General features: G+C 40.6%; 1 protein-coding gene across 1 annotated transcript in view; it reads left to right on the forward strand.

Annotated features, from left to right (window-relative positions):
* The first annotated feature begins 1,482 nt into the window (after window positions 1-1,482).
* Window positions 1,483-13,974, forward strand: part of LOC129367353 (axin-2-like) — an 89,021-nt gene continuing 76,529 nt past the window's right edge. Inside the window, exon 1 of the mRNA XM_055041725.1 lies at window positions 1,483-1,573. The gene's annotated coding sequence lies outside the window, so the exon portion shown is untranslated. The remainder of the gene's footprint in view (window positions 1,574-13,974) is intronic.

Below are 13,974 nucleotides of genomic sequence, written 5' to 3' on the forward strand. Positions count from 1 at the left end.
TTAACAATTGTGTCACACGTCCATTTTTTTTTTCAAACGACCTCCTCTCATCAACACTCAAACACTAATAGCGTGCATGTTTTTTTTGTTTTTTTTAAAAGTTTCTTCTGAAATCTGTTAGAACTTTTAGGAATCCAACAGAAACTGGTCTGAGGCTCTTTGTGGGCCTGCAAAGCTCCCCTGCTACCCAGGGAGCCTGGCTTCCAGCAGCTATGCCCCATTCATCACCTGCTTTCAGCGGCCATCGCCAAGCTGCCTCCGGCTTGAAGGCCAGGTAGGGTGCCGGCTGGAGTACAATGTTTGGGGGATTAGTAATCAAAGGCTTGAGCCCTCTGTCCTGCATCCGCCTTTCACTCCCTAGTTGGGGGAGGAGAGCTCCAGCAGCGGCCAAGGTCATCATCTCCATCTCGGCAGGAGGTAATTTGGAGAAAACCCTGGGAACAGGCTAGCTATCATGGGCTAGCAGGCTAGCAGCACAGCGGGTGTCTCAGCCACAAAACATTCATCTGCTTGGGCTGTGCATGGCATGGCTGACAACAGAATAATGCTTTGCTTTTACTTTCTTCCCAGTTTCACCCTCTTTTCTGTCCTCTCCGACTTCTTTATTTCTTTTGTTGTCCTTGATCTGCTCCAGCTTCATTCTGTGGGATTTAGTTTCCCTTTTTATATTACTGAATGGCATGTTAATGGCATGATGACAAAACTGGCAGCATCGCAACTTAGTTTTGATCATTTGGTCCTAAATGGTTTTTTTTGTCATGTTTGAAGTGTGATGTTTGGTTGTCATCTTATTGTTCGCTTCCTAGTAGAAACTTGAGATATGGTTCTCAAATGTATTCTCTGAAATCAACATTCTCAAACAAATGAGGAAGAACTTGTGATTGTGTGCATTTATGCTTAAGAGTTAAAAATAATAATTATCTACGGATGCGAACACAAAAGAAAATCATTTGAACTGCTTTGACTTAAAAGGCCATTGCTGAATTTGCGATCCACCTCTTGAATTTCACGTGTCAGAATAATGACTATGGTTATCGTTTTAAGCTGATTTGGCGTCCTGTGGTGCGAGACATCGGGCAAAGAAATCCTGGTGAGACAGCTGCCTGTAGACTCATAGGTTTAGAGCAGAATGCCCCATAAATTCTCGAAGATCGCAGGCTGGGCAGATTAGCTTAGCCCGCTAGGTCTGTGAAAGGGGAAACAGCAAGCGCTGAAGTAGCGATGATGAAAAATGAGTTGTCTGCTTGTGCCAGTCAGAGGCAAGGAAGCAAACGTGACCCGCCACCCCACCCTTCTACCAACACACCCCTGTTGGGAAATCGCCAAGTTGTCATGACAACAGGGATGTTCTGCTGATGAGGTCTCGCTCAGCGCTGTCCAATCAGATCGGGGAGCTACAACCGCAGCGTGAACAGGGGAGGACGCACCTATTCCAGTTGCACAATGCTGAGAGAGGATAGGCGAAACCTTGGACCACCAACGGCAAATTGGCAATCTGGGGGAGGCTGTCAACGGGCCGCTATGGTTCGACAATCCACAAACAGCTGGGGGTCGTGGAAAAAGGGGCTGCCAGGTAGGGGGTCTGTATTCTGTAAGACTATTAGCGCTGCTACTGTTGTTTTCATTTCTGCTAAGTATTGAATTTTTTTTTTTTGGGCATGCACTTAAAAAATTTTAGCAATTGTAATTGGTTTTACTGACGTTTCTGGATGTTGGATGTAGCTACAGGACTTCTCCAGCTGCACTTAAGGAAATTGTTAAATAACTCCTGCAGGTGGTTTTTGACTACCAGTTGCAAATACTTCAGCATGGAGAAAGAACTGATAATGCATAGGGAGGATATGCTTTATAAAATTAACTTAAGCGGGATTTTGCATTCACTTCTCTGCGGGATGTGACCTAAGTGTAGACAAGGCTAATATGGTGAAACTCTCCTGGTGTTTGTTTGATTTAGGCCTTTTATTTCAAGCAGCAGGGAGGATTTTTCCATTCACTGTGTCTCTGGTTGACCAAAAAGACAAATTGAAGTTGCTTGAAGCTCGAAAAAGATAGAAGGCTTGGAGAGGAGAGTGCGCTCTTTGCTCTGCAGGCAGACATTACGGTCATTGCCTGCTAAGGCATTTTATTTCAGCCTATCAAACTATGGAAGACCACAATTGCTGTTCTTTTTCGGCAGATATCATAGCATGCAATGGTGATGATATTGATTTAAACACTCTTTTGACCCACCCTTCTCAACTCCAGTCCCTCTATCATGGGCTCCCTGTTGGACACCTATTGACGGATTGACCCTGGTTTGTTTGTTTGACTCTTTAAATTCAAGAATGAGATGGAGGTCATCAGCATGGCAAAACTTCCTTTATTAACTCCTTGCTGGATGTCTTCATGTTTGCTTCTTTCAAATCTTCACGACACTTGAATACTTTAGCAAATCTTAGTGGGAAAGCAAGACAGGTGTCCAAGCGGGATGGCTCTAGTGTGGTATGTTGAATTTAATAGTCGGGAGATCAGTTTGGTGCAAAGTGCCATTATCCCCTTTGCACTTAGAAGTGTTCCAGGAACCCCTGATAGTTCATGTAGCTTCTTTAAAAAAAAGTACTTCTTTACAAATGTGGTTTGCGGAAGCTGACATTAGCATTAGGGACGTTGGTGTTTGCTGCAGCAGATTTTGCATGAATACATTTTAGGCTTGATTCGGTGATAGGTTAACTCTTTTTTGCACAACTTGCAGACAATAGTCATTTCCTGCATCATTTGAAGTAAAAGCTTAACCCTCAGTGGGTCAAAAGAACTGGTTTCATCATCCATTTTTCTACTGAGCCAATCAGTGAACAGAAGGAGAAGTTGCGAACAACGATGTCAATTTTCTGCGCCATTTTAGAGTTGTAGTCTGCCTGTAGCTTTAGCAATGGCAGCATTGGAAGTGAGTGAAGCCGTTCAGTCCATGTTGGCCACGCTATTGAATTACCATTAACTGTTGTATCGTTCAGCTCTGAATTTCTCTCTTCACAGTGGTAGATAATTATTTACAGCACAGGCATTTTTCGGTAAGCTTCATAGCATTATTTACATATGTCAAGGGCAAATATGAGTGGTTGGGTAAAATTTTAAACTTCAACAAAGTCCACTCCTCCAGCAAGCAATCGTTTGTTGTTAGTCAAGAGCCCAGATTCTCTGTACAAAGCAAAGCATTGGGCAGGGGCTGGTTTTTATCAGGCTGATAGCATATGTCATTCTATATCGTTAATGCAAGATAGCTATTAAAAAGCAAGTAATTCAGTACTGATTTCTGTTTAGATCAGTGGTCTCAAATTACATTCCTTGAGAGCCAGAGTCCTGCCACTTTCAGAGGTCTCTCTTGTCCTACACACTTGAATTCAAGTGCAAAGCTGCCTCACTAGCATGCAGTCAAGCTTTACGAACACAAAGCCGCAGCATTTTGCTAATGAGCTATTATTGAAGCCAGGTGTGCGGAAACAGAAAGACATCTACAATTTTGTTGAAAATGAATTAGTTGCAACTGCCTTAAGGTAACAAAGAAATCAGTTTTTTTTGTGACAGTGGTTTTTGCAGCTTCTCATATATATTAAATATTTCCTCCTTCTCAACAATATTTCTCCATCCCAATAAATTGGGATTTCTGCTGAAATGAAAGAGTTCTAAACAAGTCATTGTTGAATGTCAGACAGCAAAGACATTTGGCTGCAAATGATCATTTCTGTCTCAGCTTAATAATGTGAAACTGGATTTGCCCTACAAGCTGATTACTGGGCTTTTATGTCATTTATAGAGCAACTCAGCACTGCCTACAGCATGGAGAAATCAGACTAATCACGGCCAAGATGGGTATAGTGGGCTCAGCTGCTGCTGATTGTAAATTTGGGAGCACAAAACAAAATCCACATGGATTGTTCCCCCTCCACCTCTTGTTTAGTTGTTTCTTGTCTAGTCTGGTAATGTTTGCCGATTTGAGCAACAAACACTGAATTTTTGCACCATTTTATTAAGGTGGCTGTTGTTTTTCTCAAGAAACAATCTTTTTCTTTTTTTTTTAGCAAATGTGGACATGGATCCAGCAAACCAAGCAAAAATGTTGCTTATTCACTCAGTTATGCTTATTTGTCAATTCTGAGTCGGTGAAAAGGGATTTCCCTATTTCTTTGAAGTTACAGACCAAAAGAGTTGTGGAGAGTTTGCGGTGTTAGATTGTTTGCAGAGCAAGTGGGTTTGTAAATTAAAAGCATGACAGAGATATGTTTTCCTTTTTCTGCTTTAGTAAGGCAGATGACTGGGATAGGATGTGGTGAGCGCTACAGCATCCTGTTTACTTCTGACCATGAGGTTTGGGTTGACATCAGTAGAAAACAGGATTTATGAAGAACGTTTGCAAAGACCTTATTAGCCCTTAATGGTGTGTTTTGTAATATAGTCTTTTTTTATTTTCTTTCTTGAAAAGATCTGAAGTTTTAACAGGATGGGTTTAATTGAGATAACCACAGAGGCCCTTGGGAAACCCGTGGCAACTTGCTTGGAATTCATTTATGTCATCTTTTGATCAAATTTCTCTGGGTTCCAGATAAATCACAGCATGAAACATCCCAAAAGAGAGGGTGTAAAAGTTGATGTTTCAAGGAGTTGAAATTAATTGCAAGAGACACATGTGTCAGTAAATGTCATCATACAGCTTATTGGACCACCCGGTGGTTACCCATTTAAAGTCATGCGGTTTCCATTGAAGATGTTCCAGAGTCGCACCCAAAAGTTTTTTTTTTTTCCTCCTCCACAGCAACCCAGCAGATTCTGATCCTGCGATCCACAGATGGGCATAAAAATGCTATGCTAGTCAGTTAGCCGACCTGTCTCCTGACGGGAAACGCTATCTGATGAGCGTCACATTGCAAACGCTTCACAATTCACTCAGACCTCAGGCTCAAGACGTCTATTACGACCGTGCGGAGATTCAAGGAGGAGCACTTTGCACAAATTAATTGCCCGTCATTTGTCAGCTTCTATCAAACAAAAGCACCGCGAGAAGCTTGTCAGCCAAGGACAATGAATGCATCACATTTCTTCCACACCTTCCTACATTTGATCTAATGGAGACGGACGCAGACCACAGACAGAGCTGCAGCAGAAATATGGTCAGGTTGTAAACACACAGACATGAAGAGGAAGAGCGGGATTACAAACAGGTTTGATCTCCTCGGGGCTGTCCAGACCGGCTGACAGTGGGGAGAAGTGGTGGGGAAGCTGAGGGGGGGGGCTGATTTAGGCTCCTTTTATTCTCTCCTCGTCCGTCAACCGCCTCTGTCTTGCCGGTAGCGTTGTCATTTGGGCTGTCCAGATTTAACTGAGAGTCCGACATTGAAAGAAGCACTACAATGAAGCAGGAGACAGGCAGGCGAACATACCTGGAGGCTGAAGTGGTGGAAAACAGCTGAGACCCACCAATTTGTTAACAGCACAATTTTCAGGAGAGTCATAACATTAACCCAACCCTCTCTCTTTTTCTCTAGTTCACGTTATCCGTTCACAAATTTGAAACACTGAAAGAGAAGCTCCATCAATGCTTTCCCACAGACCGGTAAGACTATCTTTAACGGCAAACTAATCAAATTGAATTCCTCATTATCGCTTCTCTTTTCAAAACCATCAAACGCCTCTTTTAATTCCAGTGAAATTAAGTTTAATTTATCTCAGTCCAGTCATAATATTATCCTCTTTGTTCCTGTCCTAGCATAGGAATAAGCAGGAATAGGCAGATCGTGAGATAACAATGGGGCCAGCCTTTCTTCCCGTAATGTGCTGAAATGTGAGGATGACACGGTCTAAAGATGAAGAAGCGTCCTGCCTGGCCAATTTAGACAAGGGGAATTAAAGGTCCAGAAAGTCAGAAAGTGAATCGCGTCCTTCACATTAATGCGTGACTTCTAATATCATTTGTCGCTTGAAGGCAGATGTCTCTTCTAAAAAGAATAATTGTACATCTGCTCATGGAATATGACCCGTCAGTTGAATCTCCTTTAAAAAACATATGAAATGGGAGTAAATGTGTTATTCTTCGAGACCAAACTCAGTTATTCTACTTTGTTACCTTTGAACGGCTTCTTTCTTCAAAAGTTTTATAAGTGCCTATTGTCTTACCTTGTGTAGATACATTTCATGAGGCTTTCATTGATTCAAAGTGCTTGTCTGAGGGAGGCCAAGAACAAAGTGTTGTGAAGTCATGATCAGCCTGTGTGAAACATGTACTCAGAGCCATGTGACACATCCGGATCTAAAAGGAGTCTTGTGTGTTCAGTTTGGGTGAATGTTTTTATTATTATTATTGTGATTTTTAATCTGTGTTACTTTATTGTAAGTTAGTGGCTGAAAGCAGAAATCAAAGATCCGATGAATCCAAGGGCTTATCTAATGGTCCCAAGACCAAAGCAGGCTTCAGTTCAACGGTTGTCATGTGAAAACCCATTCTGAAAACCAAACATGTAAATTGCTTCATGTAAGAATAACTTCTGCACATAAAAGTAAAGAGCTATGAAAAGCACAGTTGTTATTGTAGGATAAATTAAACATGTTTTATTGATTTCTAGACCACCTTACTCTTCTGTCGGGTTATTTTGATTTGAGGTCTGTTAAAAGGTTATCGGCATCTAATTTCTTACCTGCGTGACAAAAGTTCTCTTGTCGTTTCTTAGTTGTTATTTTAGCCTCACAATACAAGACAGTCAGAGGGAGCAAGACAAAACTGGTGTGTCCTCTCTCAAAACAACTTCAACCATAAAAACGTTGAAGCAGTATATACGGCTGCGACTTTAAGGACCGTATGTGGACGCCATATATGCAGTAGGCTATAAATTAAACATGATTTTCCTGTGTGAAGATCATGAAAGTAATGCTGTGTAAACATTGGTAAAGTATAGATTTTCTTTGGCATCTGTAACATGTTTGCCTTACTTTTTATATGTGACCAGAGTATTTGTCTGTCGTCAGAATGTGCTTCAGGATGGCAGAGTTCTGCTTTAGTGCTATATCTGACGAGCATAAACATCTATTTATTTAAAGGTGTTTTAATCATATGGATTTGGTCCCGACACGCTCTTGTCAGTTTGGGTTTAGTTTTAACCATTTCACTTAAGCAGAGTCAAATTGAAACCTTATAGGCACCGGGGCCAATGACAGGTTTACGTCTGTTAGCACAGCCGTGATTGATCTCTGGAGATGAAGTGGAGGGGGAAATATAGCAATAATGTCCTGCCAATCAGGGGAAACACGCAGACTCAAAGAAGTGTGTTGAGAAACACATGGGAATGCAGAAGCGCACATCAAATGGAGCCAGAACATCTGCCAGCCACTGGACCAGTGGTTTAGTTAAAAGATGAGGAGGGGTCTGGTGAATGTTCTGCTATTCATTTATCTCGCATTGCTGCCCATTGGTTTTAATTACGTTTGACTCTTTCAAGTTGGAAATAGGCCTGCCTCAAAAGCACTTCTTTTTGTGTGTTTCACCATTGTTTCTGTGGTAACTTGGCACACGGAACGAAGGTTGACGGCGTATTTTTACATGTGTCTGTGCATCTTCCTGCCTCACTGAATACCCATCTGTCCGGCTGCATTTGAACGCACGCCGTCAATGATGAGCGTTTCTTTTTGTGTGTCTGCATGTTAGCACGTCGCCGTGTGTGTGTGTGTGTGTGTGCAAAAGCTGGACCTGCCGTCTTTTCCCGGCACAGCTGCAGCAGGACTGGATTGATGTGTAACCCAAGACTGCACTTTAAAAGGGCGAGAGGCCCGGGCAGACGTGGTCTTGCTGGTATACCAGATGGGGCTTTATGATGAAAAGAGAGTAATCCCCATCCAGGCATCACTTCCATCAGTTGTGAACTACAAAGCCATTCACAGCATTTTATTGCGAGAAATAATCTCTCTTTTTTTCCAGCTGTACCAAACAGAAAAAAAAAATCTTTTTTTACTTTTCTTATCTTCTTTTTCTTCCTTACTTGTAACACTTTTTCTTCATCGCTTCTTATCTACCTCTTATTGCCCATCCCACCCCACCCAGTCCCTCTTTGCTCTTGAAGACTTGCAAATGTGGCATTAGCTAATATTCTGAGAGCCAGGCAAGCGATCCCTTTTTATCTGCCAGGGCCCGTCTGATTGAGCTACAGTGTGTGCATTGGAAATGAGTGCCGCGCCTGGACCGCCAAACCCCGTTGCCCCTGATTGGTATTCAACATACATGTCACTGCAGGACATGCTGGTTTTTTGGCAATGGATCCACTTTATTTCTTTCTAGCTCTCGTGCTCCGACTCTCTTGTTTTTTTCTCATCCTCTGCTAATTTCTGCCACAGAAAATGTTTCCCTTTTTGCTTCTGTTGCTGATGAATAAGAGTAGAAGGCTGAGCCAAGCTGGTGCCTTAAATGTGCCTGTGATATCTTTTTTTTATTTATCAACACTGACAAAACAAACAGTAATTCACTGATGAAGTTATTGTAGCAAATTGCACTCGGCAGACTCCAATTACCGTATGAAAAATTCACCATATTTTAATGCTGGCCTGTTTTATCTTTCATTAACTAAATCAGATCTTGATTTCAATATTTTGCCTGTTGTTTTTTTGTTGTTGTTGTTGTTGTTTTCTTTTTACTTCTTTTTACACATTTAAAAACCCAAAGTGGGGAATTTTTCAACCTGCTTGTCTGAAATCCTGAAGACAACCTGACATTTAGGATGAACTGGATCCATGAGTCTTAGAATAGCTTTCAAATACCAAAAAATCACTAAAACTTATATTTTTGGAATGTCTTGCAAATACAGTAAAGAAGGCAGTATACAGTTACAATAGCATAACCTATTCATTGTTGGACAATAGTAAAAGTTGGGAATTTTGAAATAGTCTAAATGCTGCAGAGGCAGTGAAATAACCACAGAAATCAGAAATTATACAAACCTACAAATAATAATGGAATAGAAATATCCTTTATTGTCTCAAGCTGCGAAAATTCAGGTGCAACAGCAAATATTGAGATATCAAAAGGTGTGAAAAATAGTCATAACAAAAATAATATATTGTACTAGATTATAACATAAAAATACTGCTCTGAACTATTATTGGGGCAGATTCATTTTTATAGTTTGTTCTCAAATGCCTAGAAAATTTGACTTCGGAAAGAATCAAATTCCTTGCAGAACCCTGAATATGACATGTTTCTTGTTTCTCCATGTTTGTGTATTTTTGTCCTTGTTTCCACAGCTTTTGGATGATTAGTGATGAAGTCACTAATTTCTATTTTGGTGGAAAGGCCTTCTTCCTAATACTCTCTTCTTGAGTTCCCCCCATAGACTCGCTGTCAGATTCAATTATTTGCTCTGGCTATGCAGCTCGTAAAAGTTAGCAATATTGTCAGTCAAAAGGAACATATTGGTAACGTTAAGAGATTCCTTTTAGGCTATTTTTTATTTCTAAAATCTTTTGGGCTTAGCTGTAACCCAAAAGACTTGTAGCTGCAATTAAATGTGGTTTTACAAAGTCCACTCAAAAGAATCCTACAGCATGTCACATTTTTCTGCTGTTTAGTGGTAAAAAATGGTCAAGTCCATGCATGTCTTTTTTACTGCAGACATTTGCAATGTTTTGCTGTCATAAAATTCTAATAAAATACACTGACTTGAAAACACTGAAGGAGTTGAATGCCTTTGCAAAGCACTAAAAATACAGTATGTCTCTATAGCTCTTTCAGAACCACTATTTTTAAACTTAAGTCCTGGGAATAAATGCTGTGGCTGATAATCACGTTTTGTCTTTACGTAATGCATTTGGAAGTAAAGTTTCACATAGGCAAGACAGTGACTGCTCATAGCTCAACCACAAACACCTACTTTGAAAAATGCAAAATTATCTCTTTAAAGTTGAAAGACTTGGGTGAACAGTTTTATTTCTGCATCCATACCCAAACCCTTAGAACCAGACAGTATTTTCTTTTGGCTCATCTCCATTACAACCAATTACTTTAGTGCTGAATCTGTATGTGCACTATTTACTGCATGACACAAATCTTCTTTTCCTGATTCATCAAGTGACAAATTCTGCCCGATTTACAAGGTTCACAATTTTGGGTCATTACCCAAAGAAATCATCCACTAAGACAGTAATTTTAAACAAAAACAATTACGTTTTTGTGCAGCTTGTGCCAGTTTTGCATTTCACCCTGAGTGTAGAACGATATGCCTCTCTATCTGTGTTTAAGTCTCTGAATTCATTTATTCTTCACTTACAAAGAACTCACAGTATATTCTCTCTTTATCCTTCACTTGTTTTTTTCTGCTTGTGAAGAATTCCCTGTGAGCTGCAGGATTTCTCTCTATCTCAGACTTACATCATGCTTGCTGAATATGTCAGGGTTTTTTACTTGCACGTACATTAGCGAAAGTGTGCCTGAAACCTGCCGCGGCAGTGGAAGACGAGAAGGAGAAGTAGCGAGTCTTTAAAGACAACTTAGCGATGATATCCTCCATGGGACTCCGGCAGTCACGAACCGCAGAGAACCTTTGAGCCAGAGGAGGATTTGCTGCTTTTAAACTGACAAAAACTTAATGTTTGGGAGTTTTCTAGTAATCTGTTTATGAGTTTAAAAAAAACTTGTGCAAATTGACACTTCACTTCAGACCAGAGCCTGGTTAGGCCTCTTTATCTCAGGTCCGGAGATCTGTCCTGTAGGTTGGTCAATGTGGGCCTCATTCCAGGTGTGACTGGCAGTGATCCAGTTGTGGATAGTCAAGTGTAAACAGTTTACTGAACTGCTGCGTCTGGGGAGGACTGAGGTTTCTGGCTGGGGGAAGTGAAACTCGGGCAACGTTTCACAGGCGAGCAGCATCCTCCACAGGAAAATGACTCAGCAGTTCAAGGGAAAAGTCAGCAGTGGCGTCAAGGGCAGGGTGGGGGGTCAACAGGCAACAAGACTGCTTTGCTTTCTCCCTAAATGCAATTACATAATTAAGTTACTGGAATAAATGAAACTTTTCAGTAGTTTATTGAAAATGATTGTATGTTTAAAAAATGTTTTGTTTCTTTTCTGATTGTGTTGCAGAATCCACTGGTAGCTGTCGTTCTTTTTTCTTGTCAAAAGAACAACAACTCCAGCTGAAATATTTTTTTTTGTTGGAGCAGTTCTTCCAAATGATTGATCATTTTAGTGTTTAAGCTGCTACTGTAATGAGAGACAATTAGTGAAAACCCTGTGAGACTCTGATAGACTCAGGAGGCGATAAGAAATTATCCTTTAGCTAAATTATTTTCAGATTTTTCTACAAGAATGTAAGGATGTAGATTCAGTGTTATTGGGCAAAGTTTTTCACATAAGCTTAAGTGTCATCTTGCATGTATACCAATAAAAAAAAATACATGCAAAAAAAAATTAAAAAGTCTAAAACCTTCAAACTGTCCACGCGACACTTATGTGTGCCAAAGATAGATTCAGAACTTAGGGTCTATAAACATACTTTGAGCATTTCCACACTTTGGCATACTATAACCAAAAACTTCAATGCATTTCGTTGGGATGAACGTGTTATACCAACACAAACAAGACGAAACCTCGGTGAAAAGAAAGTTGAAAGGATGCTTTTCAGCATTTTTGCAAATGGAAACCTGAAAAATGTTATGTGCATACATTCCTCTTGCATTAAATATCCTCAAGCAAAAATTCAGGAAAACCGAAGTCTGGAAGGATCAGAAAAAACTTAGTTTTTTCACCTAATTTCATTAAAGCTTGAGTTGAGGTTAACTAATGTAGCAAATCACCCTAAAGAACACAGTTAAGCATGGTGGTGGCATCGTCATGCAGCAAGGATCATTTTTTTATGAGCAGGATTTTAAAGGGAATAAAATTTGTCAGAATCAATTGGAAAATGGATTGAGCTAAAAACAGGGTGAGAACAACCTGTTAGAAACCTGTTGGAGATTCACTTTACAGCAGATGACCAGGGACATAAAATGAGAACAAAAAAAAGTTATTTAAAATTATAAAATTGAAATAACTATCCATTGACATTTAATATGTAAATCTAACAAAATATGGAAAACTAGTCGCATGCATTCGTTCTGAGAAGATATTTTCATGCTCTGCATACTTTGCATTTCATGTGCTTAAACCCTCCTAGTGTCCCATAATGTGTTGGTGGTGTCTCTGTTGTCTGAGCCTGCATGCAGCAGAGCCTGCTGCCGCTGTTGTTCTAAACCTCAGCACAGGAAAATGAGGTACTTTGAGGAAGTAGACACATATCTCCAAGGACACATACCACCAAGCAGATCAAAGGACTTTAGAGGGCACGTTTGATGGGGAAACCACACTGGCTTTCAAAGCAATATAGTCCTGCATCTCAGCAGCCCATCAAGGCCCATGAAAGAAATTCTAATACGTTTGCCTGTCAGTTAATTGAAGCCCTGTTCTGTCCCTTGAGGGGAGGATAGGATGCTGGTCGTAAGGGAGCATCTTTGTCCTGCTGCAGAGTCACCATTAATTATTATTCCTCATTCAACTCCTCCCCAACACCGTTCCTTGTCTGAGTGTGTTTGTGTACCTTGTCACCAATCTCTTGTCTTGTGAAAACACACTGAAGTCTGACAGAGAACAAGATCATAGCTATCCGCATACTCACTCGCAGCATATCAGCCTACCTTTGGGGGAGTTGTGTGTTTCCCGAGAAGATATTTGGTTGTCAGGTCTGTTGCATTTGATCATGAGATGGGGGTTTCAGAGTCAGTAAGGTTGTTATGCTGCTTCAGGATGGCAGTACACAGCAGAGGACAGAGGCTCATTTGAAAGTAATCATACCTGGCAAAGAAGGACCACTACATAGTTTGCTGGAGATTGACAAAAGCACACATGCAAAGAGTAGACCTGTCAATCCAAAGACCTCTTCCCTGGAGAAAGTCAGCCTGTTAGACAGGAAGTCATCTTGTCTGTGAAGCTCTGAATGAGGGAGGAGGTGATGAGCGATGGCAGCCGATCTGAGCTCAGCTATGTGTCTGTGTATGGCTTGTGTAGTATGTAGTTTAAAGAATACACTTGATCTGCGCAAAAAAAATATACACTACTCAGCCAAACAAGCATGATTCAGAGTTATCTTGTCAGAGATCACATCTGATATGCAAACCGGTGTGTGTTTTTACAGCCTAAAGAGTCTGTTTAACCAGTGAGAACCATGATGATGGATTCCACTGACAAACCTGACAAATTGTATCTTAAACCCTGAGGGGCTGCATTAGGTTGCACTGATATCATAGCGTGTCTGCAGCTGTGACTGCTGGGAGGAATCATAGTTCTTACAATGGAGGTTAAAGATTTACATACCCTCATTATCATTACTCTTATTAATCCAGAGCTTTTAAATTTGCATTTTACATGGTTGTTTTCAAAGGTTGAATGATAAACAACTTGAATGCTTATATGTTTTTACAAATTGTGTAAAATATATTTTGTCCAAAACAATCTCGGTTTTGACTGAGTCTCTGTTCAGACTCAGTTTCAGATATCTAAGCAGCAAAAGCCAGATCTGACGTCCAGTGAGTGCCTTACAGCTCTGTAATGTCTTTGTCTTTTGTCCAGAGCCAAGTAAAGCAAGTCAGTATTGTCAGTTTTCTGAAGGACGAAAGTCTCGCGATATTGATTGCACAGAATCTTCATTATGGTGTGTACAGGGACTCTTTTGTAAGAGTACTTTTTTCCCAGGGCAAATTGGTGCTGTAGATTCTACCAAACAGTCCTTCATAAACTCCCCATTGGGGAACAGCTTAACTTATCGCGATTTTGTGTGACACAAAGCTGGTCAGGCTGTTGAATCCGTGGAGTGGATGAAGTCCTAGTTACTTTCTTAGTTTCACTAGCACTCTACTGATGCTTGTGCCTGTTTTTGCATAAGTCAAATCCTTGTACTTTTCTTGTGTCTCATCTCATTATGGCTGATAAAATTGTCA

Source organism: Poeciliopsis prolifica, unplaced genomic scaffold (genome assembly GCF_027474105.1).
Source record: "Poeciliopsis prolifica strain line A6 unplaced genomic scaffold, Auburn_PproV2 SCAFFOLD016, whole genome shotgun sequence".
NCBI lineage: Eukaryota > Metazoa > Chordata > Actinopteri > Cyprinodontiformes > Poeciliidae > Poeciliopsis > Poeciliopsis prolifica.